General features: G+C 46.2%; 1 long non-coding RNA gene across 1 annotated transcript; it reads right to left on the bottom strand.

Annotated features, from left to right (window-relative positions):
• Window positions 1–5,300: 5,300 nt before the first annotated feature.
• On the bottom strand, window positions 5,301–6,712 carry LOC141046775 (uncharacterized). Its single transcript, XR_012219655.1, has 2 exons — window positions 6,599–6,712; window positions 5,301–5,666 (listed from the first exon to the last, which is right to left on the bottom strand). It is a non-coding gene; the product is annotated as an uncharacterized lncRNA (long non-coding RNA).
• Between the last annotated feature and the right edge of the window lie 426 nt (window positions 6,713–7,138).

Here is a 7,138-nt window from a genome sequence, read left to right as displayed (position 1 = left end):
GGCTTGCGGGAACTCGAAATGGGGCAGTTGGAAGAGTCAGCTGGGAGCACTGGACTGTCGGAAATGGGGAGGTGGAGGAGGTCCCTACTGAGAAGGGTACGGCTGGAACAGGTGCGCACGATTCGGCATCTTCAGGGATTGGAGGAATCTAGGTCACTGTGGGATAGTGATCTCGGGATCCCTTGGCTGCCGAGTCCCCATGTAGTCACCTATCAGCGCCAACAAGCCGCGGCATCCCTCGGTGCTAGGCCACGCACCAGAGCACCGGAACTAGCAAGCAACCAGCAACAGGATGAAGACACCCAAACTATCACATCTGGTAGCAGTTCCCAGTCACCAGCTTCCAGAACCCCAGGAGGGGACCAGCATTAGTAACTTGCAGTAAACTAACTCTCGTTACCCAGGAGGGTATTTGCACAGTTGTGCTTTGTTTTTGCATTATGTTTTAGTTTTGTTTTTCCAGAGTTGCCCTGTTTTGTTGGCAGCCTTTTCCAATTGAACTGCAGAGATCATGAACTCTGAATGGTCCAGAACTGTTATTGTAAATAGTTTGCACCTCTTTAGGTGCCCTCTCTTGGTTTTACATAGGACACTTTGCGAAGATAACATCTACCTCATTTGGAGCATGACTCCAAAGGACACTGCAAGATATCCCGGATGGGAGCGGTGTCCAGCACTTACAAGAATTATTGAAAGTTTTAATGTGAAGTATTTGATAATGATGTGTTTTATGAGAGTATTGGTAACTAGGAAATGGCTTTTATATAGAATTAAGAATGCTTTGATAAAGAGATAAGAGATTTGGACAGAGAGATTTGAATAAAGAAATGAAAATGTAGATGCACCACGGTTGTTGCTCAGAGTTGAAAGAAAGTAGAAAATGTGCACTAGAGATAGAAAGATGAAGAATACTGACGTGGTAGTGAGTAACAGACAATAGCACTGTGAATTAAGTATTGTATGGAAAATTGCATTTTGAACTTAGGATTTTAGATAGCTAATTAAGAATTGTTTGTAACGTTCAAGAATGAGTGCCTCTCACATTGGGAAGTTTAGTATAAGAAATATTCAGCATTACAAAAATTTGTATGATCCTGTGTTGTCAACTTTGTTTGCCTTGCAGCCCGCGGACGTGCTGTGTTTAACGGGGGGGTATGTGGCGTCCCTGAGGCTCAGTTGCCACAGAGGTATTGCACCTTCTCCTAAGGTGTGGTGCCCTACCATCCAGGTAAGTTGGAGGCTCCTGACCACGCTCCAACACTCGCACCCTACACAATAGAGTAGTTCAGCAAAACCACATTGCGGCTCCTTGCTTACAGAGAAGCAGAGCACCTTTGGTGGTTCCCTGCTTGGAACACTAGACGTGCTGGGAGGTGGGTGGAGTTGAGAATACATAAAAGAGCGGGATGGTTTAGGATTAGAGGTCAGTCAGTCAGTCAGTGAGTGAGGCTGAGAGAGGAAGCCACTTGGAGAGGAGTGGGGATCCCTGGAAGAGGGATGGAGGAAGGAGTGCTGCAGCTGCCTCAGTGACCTGAGTCAGCTGGCACAGGAAAGAAGGAGAAGGACATTGAACCGAAGCCTGAGCTTCCTTAGAAGGGAAAAGACAATTACGGAACGTAGGAGTAAAAGGGAACACAGAGGACGTGGGTTAGAGGAAGAACCCTGCCTAGAAGTTCTAAGCGCAAGGCCGGGGCCCGGTCCCCGAGGTTGTATGAACACTAATGGTTCTGCAGCAGACACCGGCGGAGTAGTGGGCTGTAAATGCACTACTCCCATCTAAGACTTGAGGGCACAACAGCAACATGGATAGAGAGCCGGAACTTAGGAGTAGAGAGTCCCCGAAGCAGTCTACAGCTGTCTGCCGTGCAAGTAGAGTTCTTGGGAACATCTGTCATGAGGAACTCCAGTGTAACTCAGTACTAGGAGATCTTCACACTTAAAGGCGCTATAGAGGAGATGTTCAGAAAAGGCACATAAGTTGGCGGAGCGTGGAAGGGAGCATTCCATCTTGCCTGGATGTTGACTGAGTCCCTGACCCGGAGGACACGGCACAGAAGCGGGAACTACAGACTGTGAGTAAAGCATTGGAACTACATGCCCTGGTGTCCTCCATTCCTTCCTGCGTCCATCCGCCTGGCACTGCTACATCCCCTGCGCGAAACACTACACCATCTAAGTGTCTCCACATCTACACTGCCCTGGGACAACAGCCCTGCCTGTGGAGGGCTATACCATCATTGCTGCACCACACCATCTGTCCCAGAGGATCTGTCTGCAGCGTCGGCCTAACCCCTCTCTTGCTGAACACCACAGGTGGCGTCTCGAACTATTCATCTAACTACATTCCACCATTCACAACTTCCCCTATTTCTTGGGCGCCCAGGGCCACGGTCTGGTTCACCGCCACTGTGACACGTCCCGCTGGTACCGGCCCAGTGCCGAGTACCCCACGGCCCTGGGAGGGCAACCCAAAACTACTACTCCCAGCATGCTGTGTCAGTAATCTGTGGTAAAACTACTACTCCCAGCATGCTGTATCAGTAATCTGTGGTAAAACTACTACTCTCAGCATGCTGTATCAGTAATCTGTGGTAAAACTACTACTCCCAGCATACTGTGTCAGTAATCTGTGATGAAACTACTACTCCCAGCATGCTGTATCAGTAATCTGTGGTAATGCTACTACTCCCAGCATGCTGTATCAGTAATGTGTGGTAATACTACTACTCCCAGGATGCTGTATCAGTAATCTGTGATGAAACTACTACTCCCAGCATGCTGTATCAGTAATCTGTGGTAAAACTACTACTCCCAGCATGCTGTGTCAGTAATCTGTGATGAAACTACTACTCCCAGCATGCTGTATCAGTAATCTGTGGTAATACTACTTCTCCCAGCATGCTGTCAGTAATCTGTGGTAATACTACTACTCCCAGCATGCTGTGTCAGTAATCTGTGGTAATACTACTACTCCCAGCATGCTGTGTCAGTAATCTGTGGTAATACTACTACTCCCAGCATGCTGTGTCAGTAATCTGTGGTAAAACTACTACTCCCAGCATGCTGTATCAGTAATCTGCGGTAAGGCCGGGGTCACACTAACCAGCGCAAAATACGGTCCGTAGTTTACATGCGTTAAACGGATGACAGACCCCTAAACAGTGCTCCGTATGTCATCCGTAATCAAGGTGTGGTCGCGTATTTTGCGCATGTCAGCATCCGTATGTAATCCGTATGGCATCCGTATGCAACCCGTATGGTGAGATTTTCTTGCCGCCTTGCAAAATGGACATATGGGAAGACCACGCATTTTTTAACAACGAATTAACCCCTTAAAATAACAACTACAACTCCCAAAGTTTGCACACAAACCCTCATCTAATTATTAGTCAGGGACATATAAAAAACATGAAATGAAATGCTTTACTGAATGTAAACCATGTGTCATTTCATGTCGGGTTGGGGAAGGATTTGATAGAAGCCGGCAATTTAATTAGCGGCTATTCTGCTATGAAGAACTCTGCGAAATATATATATATATATATGTTTGTCACAATGACATGTATGTATATATATATATATATATATATATATACTGTATATATGTATTCTATGTGTCTATATCTATTCTTTCGTTTCTTTATTAAACCTGACAGTGTGAGTTTACTGTATAGCGCACTGAATTGCCGGCTTTTCTAAAAGACACCGGGTGCGTATTTCTCGCAAGTTACATGTGTGTTCCGTGTGTAATCCGTATTTTTTGCGCCCCCATAGACTTGCATTGGCGGATTACGGCCGTAGTACGCTGACAATAACAGCATGCTGCGATTGGCACGGACCATAGAATACGGATGACAAATATACGGCTGTTGGGAGCTGGCCCATAGAGAATCATTTGTCCGTGTCATGCGTGCTTTTAGCGCCTCTCTCTCGGCCGTATTCCTCTCTAGTGTGTCCCCGGCCTAAAACTACTACTCCCAGCATGCCGTCAGTAATCTGTGATGAAACTACTACTCCCAGCAGGTGGTAATGAAAGCTGGTGTGATTGCTGGGGGTTGTGGTTTCGCATCTGCTTTTCAGTAGAAGATGATGGCAGTTTGCCCTCTAGTTAGGCCATTGTTCACACAGTTTTTTGAGGAGGACAAATTCGTTAAGTTTTCTAAGCTAAAACGACTTCATGAAATGCTGTGGTTTTCTGGAGGGATTTTTTTTCCCTGAATCTCAAAACACTGAACATATGACTAGCAACGAGGATAGAAATAATCTTACAAGCAATTTTTTTGTTATTTTTCAGGTGTTTTGGTGGGAGTGGAGCACCTGAAGAAACTAAAACATGTCTGTGCGCACAGAGCCTGAGATACAAGATGATGCCTTTCTGTCCTTGCATCTGCTGCAAATAATGTCATGTATTCGCTCTCCTAGGACAGCAGGTGGCGCCCTCAGGTGCTCGCATGATGTAGCCGTGTTTGCTGATTATTAGGCAATGTGCGCACGGTGCGTATTCTGCTTAGGCCTGATTCACACTTCAGTTTTTTGTTTCAGTCAAAATCCGCCAAAATGGCGGAAAGCGGATCCGTTGCTAACTGATGTGAACGGATGTCACCGGACCGTTTTTTTGACGGATCCGATGAATGAAGAATTTTAAAGGGACCATAGCCCAGGGAGGAGAGAGAAAGAGATTTTTCTGTTCGCCAGAAAGGATTTCAGGGTTAAATCCCCGGCTGACTTCTTTCCTCCGGGCATGCGTACTATAAAATGCGGATCCTGCAGCAAAAAAAAACGTTGCATGGTCCGTCCAGGCATGTCGGCGGACACAAATAAATTGACGGATCCGCAAAAAACCGGATCCAACGGATGGCCATCCGTCAAGATCCGCCGGTAATGCAAATCAATGAGGAAAAAAACTGATCCGCCAAAAAAAATGGCGGATCCGTTTTTTTTTTCAAAACGGCGGATTTTGACTGATGGTCAAAAACGGAAGTGTGAAACAGGCCTTAGCAATTTTCTGCGCAGATTTCACTAAATCCGCCGGTTAAATGAACTGCATTTTTCCTGTGGATTTAGTGCATTTCTTGTGCGGTTTTACTGCATGTTTTGTACGGTTTTCCAACTGCGGATTTCTAGAATGAAAAAAACCTGTGAAACTCTGTAACCAAACTCTGAAACTCAATTTGTTTTTTTGATGCACATAAAACCCGAACGTCTAAATGAGGCCGAGTGGTGTTAGACCACACACAGATGCATCCACATCACCACTGTTCTGTCCTTTCACATCACAGATGACATTCAGATCAAACTAGGACATGACTGTGTTTTGTTTTATTTTTGCACTGACTGGTCGCTGCTCTCAAGACCTGAGCGTGACAGCTTCGTATATATCTGTGAGGCTGTCTTGCATGGGTTGGGAGACCGCAGATCGTCCGTGCTTGGACCACCTGCATAAGCGCTCAGGCATTTATAAGCATATCTACAAAATGCAACCACAGTCCCTAGAAGCAAAGCTTCTTGATATTAGCGCCTTCAGAGTGCGTCTACATATTTTGTGTTTTCTCCTCTCCTTGGCCATGCTGTCTTTACAGATGATATAATCCATGGGCAGCTTCAGCGTTGGTAGTTTGCCTGTTGTGGTATCAACAATGAACAGAACGAAGAAGCAGTTTCCACTCCTGGGAAATAAACAGATCATTAGACTGAAATTTGCTGCAAATACCATGTGCATAATATGGGCTACAGCCATCTGAACAGATTACAGCAGACGAAAAAAAAAAAAGACATCTCTCTTTCAGTGCCAAATCCCTCTAAGAACTGAGTCCTGACTCATAATTTAGGTCTGAAGTTTTGCAATGCATCAGCGTTGACATACATCCACTTGTGACGCAAAAAAATATGTTGTAGATTTAATGTATCTCATGCAGATTTTGCTGCGGCTTCTTTTTGGATTTCACCCTAGAAAGTAAAGAGAGTAAAATCCATTTTGCAGATTATAAGGCTGGTTTCACATTAGCATTTTTTTGCGCAGCGCATCGTGCGTGTCCATGCGCATGCGTTATGCGTACCTATGTTTAACATGGCTTGCGCATGGTCTTGCGTTGGCGTGCGTTTGTATGCGTTTTTGAGCGCATGCGCTTTTCAAAGTGTGCGCCTAGGCTCGCCAGATGCAACGTCTTGCATTTTTGGGTCCACCGAAAGGTGTAAAAAAAAAACCACACTTCAGTCTATGGGACGCAGGCATGCGCATGGACATGCGTTTGTCTTCGTTTTCGTGCGCATGCGTTTTTGGTGTAAAAATGTGTAGACACTGATTTTAACCACTAGAGAACGAATACGCATAAAAAACGCAAAAGCATGCAAAAACACATGATGCGTTTTTTGCATGCGTTTCTATTACGCACAATGCTCTGCGCAAAAAAACGCTAATGTGAAATTAGCCTGAAGAGATCCTATCATCTGATTCACGCTGACAATATCGGAGGCATCGTGAATCAGATCTTGGCTGCATGATTGCAGCTCAGTATATATTTTTCTGAAATGCTCCATCCAGCTGGGGACCAAAGCCAGAGACGAGACTAGTCCAGCTCCGCAGCCAGCCTGCTCTTACCAGCGCTGCTGCACATGATTGACAGGTTTATCACTCGTGCATATATGGACCTGTCAATCTCCTGGCTCGGCGGTGGGAAGAGATAGCCAGGGACAAAACTTCGGTAGTCAGCGGGAAATATATACCTGGCTGCGATCGTGGTGCTTGGGCAGCATGAATCAGATCCCCTTTAACTCCTTAACGTCCAATGACGGGCATAGCCCGTCATTGGACGCCTCCCCTGCTTTGATGAGGGCTCCAGTGGTGAGCCCGCATCAAAGCAGGGACATGTCAGCTGTTTTGAACAGCTGACATGTGCCCGCAATAGGCGCAAGTGGAATCGCGATCCACCTGCGTCTATCAACTTGTTAAACGCCGCATTCAAATGCTGACAGCAGCATTTAACAAGCGGGGCTGGAAATGCTCGCATCGCTGACCCCCGTCATGTGATCGGGGGTCAGCGATGCGTTGGCATAACAACCAGAGGTCTCCTGGAGACCTCTATGGTTGTTGATGCCGCATTGCTATGAGCGCCACCCTGTGGTCCGCGCTCATAACAAT

This window comes from Dendrobates tinctorius, unplaced genomic scaffold, assembly GCF_039654945.1.
Source record: "Dendrobates tinctorius isolate UK_male_01 unplaced genomic scaffold, ASM3965494v1 ptg000120l, whole genome shotgun sequence".
NCBI classification, from domain to species: Eukaryota; Metazoa; Chordata; class Amphibia; order Anura; family Dendrobatidae; genus Dendrobates; species Dendrobates tinctorius.
This window is presented reverse-complemented; position numbering and strand designations above follow the sequence as displayed.